At 31.2% G+C, this 15,629-nt stretch overlaps 1 protein-coding gene across 1 annotated transcript in view; it reads left to right on the plus strand.

The window, feature by feature from the left end:
- The window catches only part of LOC110996844 (leucine-rich repeat, immunoglobulin-like domain and transmembrane domain-containing protein 2), a 90,791-nt gene that overhangs the window by 53,402 nt on the left and 21,760 nt on the right, over positions 1-15,629 (plus strand). The window contains exon 3 of the mRNA XM_022264712.2: positions 3,155-3,189. The gene's annotated coding sequence lies outside the window, so the exon portion shown is untranslated. The remainder of the gene's footprint in view (positions 1-3,154; positions 3,190-15,629) is intronic.

Below are 15,629 nucleotides of genomic sequence, written 5' to 3' on the forward strand. Positions count from 1 at the left end.
AGACTTTAATTTCTTTATAAAGTTAAGTTAACTAATAATGCTAAGTAATGCAAGCAAGAATACCAAATAAATAATGTATCTTGTAAGAATAGAAATGAATATAACTGTGCCTAACCAAAAACCTTGGTTGGGCACAGTAATGTTATGAAGGGGCTCTAGTTAATTATATTCTTATACATTTCTATTCTTACAAGATTATTTATTTGGTAAATAATGTACAATAAATAATAACGTATGACGTGTAAAATATTAACATAAGCAATGCAATAAAGATTTGAGTTTACACACAACGAAGTGTGTATAAATGTATGGTAAATGATCCAATGAAATATCAATCCTTAATGTCTCATTTCTTATCTCACAGAAGATAAACTATTTAATTTAATAGATAAATTGCAAGAAATGAATTCTCATACCCGACTCCAGAGATATTTTAAAACCGTGAAATAGACACTCAAGCTCGAGTTATGGTCATGGCATTTGAAATAAAACGCTACATTATGATGTAATAAAAGAATAGCGTATGAAATACGTTATTGTTCACGAGAGTTTCATATTTCTTGAGAAATACATGGGCTAAAATGTTTTACGCTTTTAATTTAATTATTGTGGAGTTTATTTGCATGCTAGCTGTGCGCCGAGGCTTAATATCATCAATCTAAAGAGTTGGAGTTGGAGTGGCATTATATGATACTTTACTATCTAATACAAAAACCATTAAAAAAATTACCTAATAAAGAAACCTGGACCTAGATACATCAATTGAAGGTTGAGCTATGCCTGAACAAATCTAAACTCCGCAGCGTTTTTAAATTGATGGATAGGGTAAGAAATCAAATACACACTATGATTTGCGTTTTGTTCCCACAAGTATGTAAGTGCGTGCTCCTATTTTACTCCTGCCACATGCCTCCTGCTGATACAGGACAAATCTTTGTTTTTAATTTATTTTTATTAATGACTTAAGTCACGTGGAATATGGTGTAATGACTGCAGCTTCTTACAAATATTGTGTAAAATAAAAAAATTGGTGATTAAAAAGAGTGGTGGAGAGTTTATTGCCAGTTCTGCTCTTCCGTTCTACGGTCCTTGATTTGAGAACTGGCCGTAAATGGAAAATTAGAAGAATTTAATATGTATGTTTTTTTCAGCGTTACCTATATAAATAAAGGATTTTGACTTTGACTTTACAGTAAAACTTATATTTTCTTACCATATGTATATAAAACAAAACAATTTACATAGATAATATGCGCTTATAGTTGATTTCAATAAGTCCTTTGAATATGCCAATTCGCTCCAAATCTTGTTAACATTGAACCTCCAATGGCTCCTTTGATACGAGGCTTTGAGAGCATCAATAGTTGGTGAATTTCAATAGGACAATAATTTAAATTGATGTAATGATTAAATGGTTTCTTTCAGTATAAAGGGTCTGTTAAAATATGAGTAAAATTTACTTATTTCGTAATTCTACAGATAGGATAAATTATATATAATAAGTAACAATTATGCTAAACATATAGCCAGAGATGATATACATAATATTGACAAAAAGGTTTCAACATTTACCAGAGGAAAAAATCAATTAAAATTTAATACATTTAACTCAGTAATACCCGATTCGGTTCTGTTATGGAGTTAAATGAGGGTGTGGAGCAATCATATGCTGAAGCACCGAAGTATTTAGCACTATGGATATTCTCAATATATCTTTTTATCTGTGATAGCTTATAGTGATTGAATTTCACATTTCAAATATTTAAAAAAAAAATATTTTTTTAACAAATTTAAAATTAAAAAAAAATGTTTTTTATCAACTTTTAAATAAGTTATGTGAAAGTAAAATATGTAATAAAACTGGCCTTACATTTTCATACATATTAAACGTTGGCGTGGGTTTTAATTATTAATTAGTCTGTAAAAAAGATAAAACGGTATATTCAAATAAAATATATTTACTTTGTCCAATCCTACGCCAGCTCTCTATAACTCACGATAGCGACACATGCTTTGTAAACTTCTCAAGATCCGTATCCGATCATTATACCTTAGTAATACTTAGTATCATTGATATGTATATGTATCAGTATCGAATTTAGGTTATAAATGTATTTCTAATTAGTTGTTCATTCCGAAAATTCCAACACGTGTTCCAACTTGTTTTTATTGAAATACCTTTGAACCAACTTTCTTTAATTTATTCGGATCTACTGTGTTTGTATACTCAGGGAATTTCGTGATAATATTTATTTTAGAGTCTGATTTAATGGATAACAAACTACTATTATATATTTTTATTCATTCTAAAATTTGTTAGTAAGGTTTGGTCACATGTTATGAAACGTTATGTTACGAAATTTAGAGTTTGTGCCATTTTTCGAGACACACACATAAAAATGACACAAATTATATTACTGTTTTTATTAATGAAGTTTCTCATATAAAGATATAAAAGCTATACCTTTCTGCCTATTTGCCACCTGTCATATAAAAATTATCATATATGTGATCGCGTAAATCAAAAATTTATTAAATTTCAGATTTTATGTAATTCCATTACTAAAAATACTATACACGTCAATTTATATTCGATTGAGTTCAATAGTTGAGATAGTTAACTATACTACAACACTACTGGGAGCTAGCGATAATTGGTTTTATTAGAAGATTAAATCATATGTATGTCGGGCGTGGCTGCTCGTTATCACTACGTATGAATGTAAAAATATAGATAACGACGACGTCTATAAAGAAATATATATTATGGAGATACAATCCTGTCAAAAGAATATCTTAATAGGTATATAATGTATATAAATATCCTGTCACGATGTTTGTCCGCGATGGACTCCTAAACTAATAACCGATTTTAAATTAAATTGGCACACCGTGAGCAGTCTGGTCCAACTTAAGAAATAGGATAGCTTAGATCTTTAATTATACTCTCAATTTTATTTTATTGCAAATATTTTTTTATTATTTGACTCAATTCTAACAGATGGCGCTGTGTTAAAAGTACCAACGTTTCACATAAGCGTTTCCCTTGAATAGTTTACTACTATGTAATATAACAAAAACCTTAGCCACAGCAAGGCTTGACCGAGTCTGATAGTTTTATTATATATATCCAATAAAATTTTTATTGTTTCAGAAAATATGAAGTAACGACGAATGAACATTAAAAAGGTGAGGTTAGTTATATTAAAATTGTAGTTATACGCTTCCAAACTTTGATATTAAGCAAACGCCTCACCATTATAATATATTATAACGTAAATAATACTAGTTATTAAATTTGCCTTATTTTTATTCCGGAAGGCATTACCAAACGTAATGATATGCAACCCATGTCAACACCAACTTCTACCAAGTGAATAACATGACCTGAATTGTATATGAATTATGCACGATTTGGTCATTTGTTATCCCTTCATACAAGGAAATTATATTTGAGCAGTATTTTTATAGTCCTTTTCTAAAAGATATATTTGGATAGGTTCAAGGTAATTAAAAACATCGAATACACAACTACACGCAATATCCGTCGAGCGAGTTTGCTTATCCTGTCGAAGCCGCGTACAAATTATTTGAAGAAGTCTATTAGGTATGAGGGTGTGAAATTATTCTCCCAAGCGAAATTAGAGAACTGTCACTAAATAAATTCAAAGCCCTTGTTAAAAGTAAATTAATTAATAAAGACTTTTATAAATGTGACGATTACCTAAATGATCCTAATCCTTGGGATTGATTTGCTCCAGTTCAAACAATTTGTATTAAAAACTTGGCGATTGAAAAGAGTGGCGGAAAGTTTCTTGCCAGTTCTTCTTACCCGCTCTACGCCCTTGCGAAGTGGTGGTAAATGTAAATTTACGATTAATTTAATTTGTTTCTTTTGATGTTCATAAGTGTACATGTTTACCTAAATGAATAAAGATATGACTATGACTATGACTAATTAATCAATAACCATCTTATATTCGCAATATTGGTGTGTTTGACAAATTTAAAAAAGGCATTAAAGATGCATGTTATTGTGAACATAGTAGATTAAAATTGAGATACATATTTATATTAAGTTTCTCATGTAAATATTTTTTTTTTTGCAATCAGAAATAAAGTTCTTTAAACATTAAAATATTAATAATGGTGAGAACTTTATAAGAACGATAAAACGAATGATAAAGAAGATATATCTTCGAAGATAAAATAAATATTTACTAGCGGATCCGACAGACGTTGTCCTGTCTATACGTCTTTAATTTGAAAATTTCAAACTTTTTTTAATAAGCTAAAACATTCTGGACCATTTTGATGAAAATTATTATTCAAATGTTATGACAATATCTAACGATCCAGCACATGGTCTACAATAACACAATGATAACAAAACTTTTTTTTAATTTGATCGCAGCGCTAACTGTCGGGACAGACTAAAATTAAATTTCGAATATTATTTAAAATTTGAAAGTGCGATGGTAGCGCCGTCTGTCGGATCCAATGTAAAACATTCCAAAATCAACAACTACTAATTAATTTAAAAAAACATTGTCCAGCGGACAAAATTGTGAATCTAAACCATTCTCGAATCTCCACGAACACACACAAAAAATTTCATCAAAATTGGTCCAGTCGTTTAGGAGGAGTTCAGTCACATACACACGCACACAAGAAATATATATATTAAGATATTGTGTGGTCTTAGCGCGCATGGAAAATTGTGATACACATAATTATAACAATTAAGTCTCATTTATTTCTTGAAACATTTACAACATATACACACACTAAATTTTTAGGGACTTATAGAGTATATATCTTTTACAATTGGCTCCATCTCTCCCTGTCTTGAGCAGTGTTCCCACCGACCTTTCCTTTACCTAGTGGCTCTACTTATGAAATTAGAGACACATATTTACATATATATTATTAATGTAAGTTTCCTCTGAATCTTGTGTAACCTTTATATATACCTATAATCGGATTTAACAGCCGCTTAGACATTTCTAAATATTTAAAAACGTATTTAATATGTATAATATTACTATTATGTACAAGAATAATAACTAAAACACATATTTTCCTAAATCCAATATAAATATTCTACAAGCTACTCATAACTAATATTATTATATTATTCAGTAAGGCACATTTTCTGGCCATCGTCCTGATCATGGGCGGTGCTTTTATAAGCTGATGATTTTTACCCCCTGTTATTTATAATATGTATAGTTAGTCTAATACACCAAAGATACACATACATACAATGCTGACCCATCAATAAGTACGAATAGTTATTTGTTTTTAGTATTTATAGTTTCCAAATTGAAACAGTAACATCCAAGTGCATTTTTTAAATCGGTTATTAAATTCCTCGTTCCTACTGTCCTAGGCAAAAATAGAAAAAATAACTTCTTTAACATTTCTACGATATAAAAGCTAGTGGGATACAAAACATAATCCACATTTACCCGATATTTTGTCTGCATGAGTGATTTGTAGATACGATATACTGTAGGAAAATATTCCCTTTATTTGGTATGGGGAAATCACAAAAGAGAATTCCCATTGAAACTCGCGTGATTGTCAGTTTATTGTGTATTAAATATATCAGATGAAATGAAATAGTGTGCATGTGGCGTTATTAATAATACCTGCTAAATTAGATATTATACCTTATTTAGATTGGAGGATTATAAGGATGGATAAAAATGCTTCGACGTAGGCATCAAGTCGAGCTCCAAGCATTACTTTAGTCACAAAGCTATTCAAAAAATGTATGTCTTTATTCATTAAGGAAACAAAATAGATACAACTCTATAATATAAAAAACATAAAACAAATACATTGGACAAATCCACAAAAAGCAAAGCAAAACAAAATATGACAGCACAAGATTTATAAATTAGGAGAACGACAAACATACTTATAGCTATAATAAAGAAATACACAAGGCTTAGGACATTATTAGTTGTTTTAACTTATGAAACAGTAGAGGAGTGTGAAAGAAGATCGATATTAGTGGCGAATGCAAAGTAAAACACATCCTGTGTAGTCACGGAACCCAATGTTGGTTCTGGGGTCAGAAGGTTTAAGGTGTACAAGAAAATTGAAAATAAACCCTTAAAGAGCAGAAGATGACTAGAGTTTGAGCTTTCTGCCACTAGGTAGAAAAATAATATAACGAAACGAACCCTTCATTTTAATTGGCCAATGACAAAACATTAGAATTTTGAATAGTCATCTATGAATTGAATTTTTGAGGTGATTTTTTATATAATGCCTATATAAATAATGAATGGGATCATATCCCACGATGAATAATGAAATGATAAATTCGAAAATGAAGCCACAGCATATATATTTCTTTATAATTTAGACATTAGTGCTTCATGAGTATAAATTATATGTACGGGACGGAGTCCTCTTGTTTCGTAGTTTAACCCAGTTCTGAACACATAATTAGTGAAATACTCAGCATAATTATGTCTATAATGATATATATTGTGAGATTGCACCTTTAAAGACAAAACGTTCTTACAATATAAGCTTTTGAATGTTAAATCTCTTAACAAACATATAAATGTATTTCTGTTTCATCTGTATTGTGGTGTAAAATAGACATATCCATTGGCCAATCAAAATCAAGCGACTCGTTCAATTGTTTTTATTTTCATCTATTAATGAATTAGATTAATATTTACGTAAACCATTTTTTTTATTGTAGCACGAGGCTCATCTAATGTTAAGTAATACCACCTATGTTAATAGTATATGTACGCCAAAGGGCTCGCGAGTGCGTTGCCGGCCTCTTAAGTATAGTAAGCACGCTCTTATCTTCAAGGACCCCAAGTCTAAATGTAGACGAATGCTCAGGTGATACGAGTGGAATTTAGTATTCTGCCTCGATATCCGATGATAAAACTCAGCTGCAGATATTAATCGGAAAACCTCCTCTGAACACTCCATGGTAAATGCGGTGGAAGATGCAGAGTGATTCCACATCTCTACGCAATGGCAAGGAATACCGGCTTGCCTTACACACGAAGCTTTTTGGAGCCTTTCCGTTCAAATGACCGCAAAACGGAACGTTGTTCGATGTGTCAACGCCAAGTATTCCGAGTCTGGCTGTGGCTTTAAGTAGAGTGTCTTCGAAAAGAGGGGTAACATTTCATAACTTTGGTATTCTGTTAAAATTTTAAATACCTTCTCTTTAAGATCTAGCACATTCGTAGTCCATCTTAACATGTAAATAACCTTCATGGCTCTTACAAATTGATTGGTGCATCAATAAATGTTAAGAATTTCTGTAATGATATCTTAACGAAGCGGTTTGTTAACATGTTAAGCAGTTAGTACTTTAAGACCATAGATTTAAAATTATTGTAGTACCAGTAATCAGGCGCAAGAAACAGCTAAGAAAAGAATTATTAAGACGTGCCATATCTTAAGGATAAATCGCGCATTTATTTTCCCAGGCGGATGTCGCTAAACCGGAAACCGCTATCAGGGACCGGATGTCACGTGGCGGAAATATTTATACTGATGGCAATAAAAGGACGGTGCTTTATGGATTCTTTCTGACTTTACTAGCTTAAATAAGGCACAAAGCTATATACTATTATATTGTATATATATATATATATATATATATATATATACATAATATACACACACGAATATATGTGGATAATATATATATATATATATATATATATATATAAATTAATTAAAATGTCAATTGGTGAACAGGCGGGGATAGAACCTACAAACTCCGGGATGAGAGTCAAACTCAGAAAACCAACACTGCCTACCAACACATTTATTTATTAAGTTTATAGTTTAATTTCGGTGTTGCTATTTTAGTAAATCAGTTAAGAGCTACTTTTTTGTCTACCCGAATTCGTAAGTGTTAAAACACTCAACACAGCAATATAAAATTGTTTAAGGCATCTGCATTTCAGTTAAGAGCTAAGTTTTGGACGTTTCGCTTAACAAAGAGAAGATAACGCTAACTTTCATCTTATATAAGATAGGAAAGTTCCTTTGTTGAAATTTGTCGTCAAATATAGTATTAAACATGTTTTTATCATTTCATTGTAAACGGTTGATGGATCATCTGGGTATTTTAAATAATAGAGAATTTTGTTTTCACTGTTTATTAACAACTCACGTACAAAAAAACCTGAGAGGTTTCAAGGGAAACCCGGTTGGAACGGAACGGAATGTACCTGTAAAATGTGAAAGATTTTTTTTAAAGTTATAATAATATTTTTTTATTATTAAGAAATATAATTTTATATATACTTAATCAGTAGGCTAAATTTTAGTAATTAAGTGTCTAAAATTATCATTTTGTATTAATTTATTGTTTCATTTTGACAACAAATCTGAAGATAGAGACATCTATTGACACCTATGTACATTATTTATGAAAAAGTTTCGTTCCATCGTAGAGATGTCGCTAGCTTCGTCGTTACAACTTTTCATCTTAATTTTTCCGTCTAGCACCCTTCGCAACGTGCGATAAGGAACTTCGTTCCAATACGTGTATAATAAAATGTTAATTCTTAAGAAGACAAAGTAACTATTCAAGAGGGTATATAATATATACCATGAAGGGTACCCTTCCACAGTTTAGCACATAATATTATGTGCTATACTCTCATTGCATAACTTCGACGATTTGTCACGCTTATAAAACTAAGAATAAATTTACCTTGGATCGTACAAATGAACATAATGAATGGATCTAAATACGAGTATGTCGGTTCCATACCCTATTGACAAGTTATTAATCATCCAGTGGCGCTGTAACCCTCTACCGTAGACTTTAGACTGAATCCACTTCGATTAATCCATATCCATAAAGATTATTATGGAATATTCAACAAATCTTCATTTTTGGATTTAATAATTAAACTGGTGAAACCAGAGTTGATACTTGCCTCGTTCAACGAATTAGTATAGCAGTGCACAGCTACCAAACTTTTTATATTTTTATTAATTTATTATTATTATTACTAATGTAGGTTAACCGTTAAGAAAATTTTAAATACTATGAATGAATAAAAAACAATGAATGAATGAATAAATACTATGAGTGTTGGAAATAAATAAATAACGTGTTAAAATAACAAAAAAGCCAGAATTCCAATTTTGTTTAAAGGTTAAAGTTCATGTTAATGTTTTTTCCGTAGAACCAAGTTTTAATGATAAAACTTTAACACACGGTTCTATTATCAATTATAAAGTATTTAACAGTTAGCACTTTAACTTCATTGTATTATGGTTAACAGAGTTGCGGTAACAAACTTAGGCATGTTAAATCTCTATCCCGCTAAATATTCCAAGACTGAAATGGAACTTTGGAATTTCTAAGGCATTCACTATGAAACCTGTATAACATACTTTCTTAGTATATCTAAAGATTTAAAATTTTTTGTTGGATAAAATAAATAAAATTACGATTTTCTGTAGCAGACCCTTATTTAAATACGCTGACAATTTCAAAACTAGAAAGTTATAATAAACTTATAAAACATAGGGAATATTAAGTGGCAAAACGATTTCTTCAGTCAATAGTTGTAAAAGCAGGGCACTTATCTTAATCGTGGGTGTTACGGCCTCATTAAATATTATAGAGTTAGGGATTGTGGATTATTTCCAGATCAGATGAAAATCACACCGTTATTCAAAACGGGCAGCACTTCTAACTCCACTAATTTTAGACCCATATCTGTGGTGTCTGCATTGAATATTCTTGATCAATTATTGAAACACTTTAATAATAATAAACGTATACATAGCTAGAGGTTTGGTTTTCCAAGAGGTCGCTTCAACACCGATGCTGCCATTAAAATAATTTTTGAGATTTTAAATGCTTAGAAATATTCTCATTATGCCATTGCAGTTTTTTATTGTGTCCTTAAGTGATCACGAAATCCTTAAAGGTAAAAGGAGCTATATCATACAGATCGTTACTATGGGTGTACCGCAAGGTTCCATTCTTGGCCCTCCTTTTCCTCGTCTATATACATAAATGGTAGGTACATTTCTCAAATAGTGACATCTCCAGTGTAGTTCACTGGTTTAATACAAATAATCTTAAGCTAAACGAAACAAAGACTATATATATTAAATTTGGAACTACAAATGTAAGAAGTAGTGGTTTTCAATAATAATTAAATATCAGGAAATAGACTTTGTTGATAATGCGGTCTTCTTGGGAAATACTTTAGATAGTAGTACATAGAAAGTCTTTCGAATTCACAAAGTTCTGCAGCGTTTGCAGCGTACGCGATGTTACGGTTGAGAATACAGCAAAGCTCGTTTATTTCAGCCTTTTTTCAACCCATCATATCATAAGGCGTTTTTTTCGTGGTGTTATGCATTGGTTACGGTTTGAAGCCTGACCACGATGACACCTCTTCCTTTGTGGGTGAGGGTCAGCTCCACATTGAAAGGTTTAGGGATTTTGCTCGAGAGAAACGTGAAGAGCAGCGGCACGATTCAAAGTGAAAGTCAAAAATCATTTATCCATGTAACACAATGAACAATTAAAACTTTAATATATTAAATATAAATGCTTCCAATTTTACATTTACTGCCAGTTCTCAAATCAAGGGCGTAGAACGAAATAGAAGAACTGGCAATAAACTCTCCGCCACTTTTTTTAACACAAAGTGTGGAGGAGCTGCAACCATTACACCATTTGAATTGGACGATTGTAAACAAACATCTAACAGTTGGGCTAAGTTAACAATTTAAATGTAATTCGTTGATTATCATGAAAACATTGAATTATGTAAATGTATTTGCCAATAGCAGTTAACGAGTTATTTGCATAAACAAATAAAATAATTAGATGTAAATTATAATAATGTTCAATCGCTGTGTGAAATATCGCAGGTTAAAATTAATAGCCTTTATTGTGGTATTTTGTTATTAAGCTGAAACTAATGTTCATAATTAATGTCTATATTATGCAGCAGTGATTCTTGCTATTGAAATATCTGATTTAATAAGATGAGAAACCACCTCCTGTTGGACTTGCATATTATATTAATTAGTTATATGAATGTTAATTATATGAAGTTACTCTAGCAGTTTTGTAGTATATTATACGTAATAACAATAATGATATAATTTATTCAAATCAAATCAGATCTAATCTATTTATCATCTAATCGAATAAAATCTACGACATTCCAAATCTTTTTCACAGAATAAATACTATTAAAAATATTAATATTGGTGTCTATTTGGACGTTTGACAAAGTATATGTTTACTTAATATTTTATTTTGTATCATTCCTACAGGATGCTTCTGATTTAATAAATACTTCAATATGAAAAAGTTTATCATTTTATATGGCATAAATTTAGTTTTGCTTTGAGATGGGTTTATCGAAATTAATTCAAAACTCTCATTAAACGTAAATTGATCAATAAAGTTTTTTATTAATCCGACAACTATTTAAATGATCCTAATCCTTGAGATTGATTTGCTCCAGTTCAATCAATTTGTATGACTCAAAACATGAGATTAAAAAGAGGGGCGCAAAGTTCCTTGCCAGTTCTTCTTACCCGCTCTACGCCCTTGACTTGCGAACTGGTAGTAAATGTAAATTTACAATTAATTTAATGTTTTTTTGACGTTCATAAGTGTACATGTTTACCTATATGAATAGAGATATTTTTGAGTTTAAGTTATGTAAATCTTTAATTAGTGCATATGCACTTAAACCCTATTGCCAAAGAGTCTCTATTCCAAAGGGAATAAAATTGTCGTTGGAGGATTTGGCATTTTCCTTCCTCAACATAAAAATACAATATTCAAATGTCGAGTCACGGCTCCAATAATTCATGTTAAACCTGCAATTTTATATTTCATACGAACATTTAAAAAAAATTAACGAACCAACCCGTGTAAATATCAAAAGAGTCCATTAAACGCACGCTATGTAAAACGATGCAACTGAAAAGTATGAAAATATGGGCTCGGTTTAGTTTACTTTGATAAAGGATTCCCGGAAACGCTGCCTTTAAACTACACGCAGAGTTTTTAGGTTCTACAGTTTTATATGATTTTATCGTTTAATAGTTACGTAGTTAGAACACCTTGTTTACCACTGAGTACACCTTTAAACTAAACAAGTTTTAATGCGATTTATAAAAAGTATATAACAAATTTATTGATCGGGTGGTGCTGGAGGTGAATGCTAAGGATACCGTGATACGCCTGTCTAGTATATATAGTCATGATCATCTTTAAACCTAATAGGCAAGTCGGTGATCAGCCTCCAGTGCCTCACACACGCCGTCGACTTTTCGGAGTCGAAGACATGTCGGTTTCCTCACGATTCGAGCTAATGTTGATTGCGCACATAGAAAGTCCATTGGTGCACAGCCGGGGATCGAACCCACGACCTCAGGGATGAGAGTCGCACGCTGAAGCCACTAGGCCTACACTGCTCTATCAAATTAATATTAATTATAATATCCTCGCATTTTTAATATTAAGTAGATTTTGAATGTTTTTGCTAAATTATTTTACGCCTTGATTGTCATATAAAATGTATTTTCCTGTACAATTCCAGATGAATTTTTGGCATAGCCAATTATTTTTTAAATCATTCGTTCATTCTTCATTTCATAGCAAGATGATATGCATGTGCTACGTTCACAGTGTCAGCGTTCATAAGTCAGTTTTATCTGCGCCAACTGTCCGCAGCGTTGTTCATTTTTGTCACGTCCAAGCCTATTGCACACTTTTAAAGTGCTTTTTATGGCGTACTCTTTTACGGGATGACAATTTACTGTGTCTGTAATCTACATTTTTTGTTTAGTTGCGCCATTCCCAACTCTTCGGCGTTTATGTGTTTTCTTTTTTGTGCATTTAGATACTCGTACAGTTAAGAAAAATGGACGAACAAAGAGATGATTTACACTTAAGAATGTGTGTATAGATTAATAGACATAACATTTATTACATAGGAAACGGTCAAAAGAAAATAGTTTAAAAGTATAAATTAAAAGTTATACAACCTACAATTTCTTACTACGACGAGGTCTTTGCACGAACAATGAAAAATATTTGCAATCTTCCGCAACGCTAGTGTATTCAACAAATAACTTGGTATCAGGCAAAATAATTACCTCCATAATTCAGCTATGCTAGTCGGGAGTTATTGCGTTTAAATAATTTATTATTTTTCTTGAAAGTGGGTCGGCAATGCGGATATAGGGATGTAGTATATGTCACATATACTTGGAACAGTGATGTTAATACTAGGGTGGTATAACGATGAAATATTATATCTTCTTGGCATAAAATAATTTACATGAAATACATAGTGGCGGGGTTTTTGCAGGATTTAGTTACTTCTCATTTTGCTTTAAAAGTGAGGGTTCATGGTCCTGTAAACACAGCACTACAACAGGTATGTATAGGGGTCTTAGACAAAACCTCATTTGTATCCTATCAGCATTTGTATGGTTTTATAAACACTGTCAAATTCAGTCCAAATTCCAAATCTTATTTTTAGAACGTATCTCATAAGATTTGATATTATAATTTGCCTTTATAGTGTTCAATGTTCTATCTTTGACTATGCCGTGTATATTTGAGATTAAGACACGTAGCTTCGCCACAAAGCATCATTTGTACCAAATCATCATTGATATAGTTCAATAAACACTGTTAAATTCAGATCAAATTCAAAGTCTTCTTTAATGTATATAAAAATTGAATTTAACATCTCTTATTTAATCTATTACTTATGATAGATTTTGAGTACTTCATGTACGTATTAAATCACTGTTACTCTAAATAGCAACTATTATCAGACTGCGATTTCACAAACTTTACAGCTCATCCCTATAAAGAGATATAAACTAGAAACAAACAGAAACTTTTATCGGGACATGAAAATGAATTTAACTCGTTTGTAAGTATATATTGCGGCAACTTGATTTCCGACTTCAACACGCTATAAATTTTCATGCAATATGTTGAAGTATATGAAGTTTTGTTTCTGTAATTAAAACAATATTATTTTAAGGGGAATAAAAATCGGTGGCGGTTGTTGTATGGATGGATATATTTAAATATACGTTAAATAAAAAACTTTGTACATACAAAGAAAAAAAAGCTGCAACTAGTGAACTGACTGAAAAGGACAAAATGATATCAACTATTGTATTAGTGTTAGTGCACGTTAGTATAAGAAAAAATAGAACACAAGAACGAGTGTTTTCCCTTTAATAGAGACTGTAAGTATTATTGGAAATTTATGTTAAATAATTAGTAAATAAGGTTAGACATAAAATACTTATTTGTCTTAAGTTGGCAAGATCGTAATGTTCCAAGATGTCTTAGTCATTAGTAGGTACATGTATCATGTATAAAAAAATCTCTATCAAGCCAAAATTTAAGTTAAAATACGTTTTTTTATTCCCATAAAAGTGAAGAGAGATTTAACAAATTTTATTATTTAGTTAATATTATAATCTAATCGCTCGACTAGTCAACAGACCAATCGCACATGACCTCGTATTGTAATGAGAGCTACAGCAATTATTGCTGCCTGTTTACTCCCGATATTTCCCAGTTTCATTGAAAAATCATGCAAATTTGTCACAATCGAAATTGTTATTTCTCGATCGCTGTTTGCTTTTAATGAATAAAGTACGTTAATTAATGTCTCAAATAAATGTTATTGATTGATATATTGAAACCGCAAACGATTGTCACAAATATAAATATATTTTTATAAGTTAGGGCGATGAGCCATCCGGACGCCCAAAGACGTCCATGGGCCTTCCCAGTAATCGCTGCCCATGGCCACATCTTTAAACAATTGGAGGTAGGATCTCCCAAGGCATTTAGTTAAGCAGAAAATGAAAGCACATAAAAATGGCGGATTAAGTAAGAGACAGACGCGTCACAATGTTTTTTTTAATGATCATCCCACACTAATAAGTACAATTTAATCTGTTAAAATCTTTAAACAATTAAAGGTCATATCTCCCAGTGCATTTTGTTCAGTAGGAAAAGAAAGCACAGAAAAACGTGTTTTTACCCCTTTTTCCAAGATGGCGGCAGGGGAACAAAGGCTCCAATCCCACAAACTTGGGTTTAACCTTGTAATGATTAATACATGTTCCATAAATAAAATTACGTCCTCTAAAAAATGTTCAGTTTGCCCCTCAAATTGTTACATTTCAATGGACTATCTTTGTAGCTTGTTACAATACAAGTTTCTTAACTATTTTAAGAACTTTAGTCAATGTAACAAGCTACAAAGATAGTAAATTGTTACAATACAAGTTTCATAATTGTTATAAATTTGATATTAAATTAACAAATGTTTGACGTCCAATATAACCTGGATTCTTAGTTCAAGATCCATTCTGGAGTTGTAGCTGGATAAACGAACATTAATTCATTTAGCATAATTTAGCGAGGCGGATGTCAGAAGTTGGTAAGACAGAGGAAAGTGAATTTGTAACATAAATTAATAACATTACTTATCTTTATAACATATAAATCTGTTATCTAGATTACAAACATAAAAATATCTTATATATAAAATTCTCGGGTCGCGGTGTTTGTGGTTAAACTC

This window comes from Pieris rapae, chromosome 16 (assembly GCF_905147795.1).
Source record: "Pieris rapae chromosome 16, ilPieRapa1.1, whole genome shotgun sequence".
NCBI classification, from domain to species: Eukaryota; Metazoa; Arthropoda; class Insecta; order Lepidoptera; family Pieridae; genus Pieris; species Pieris rapae.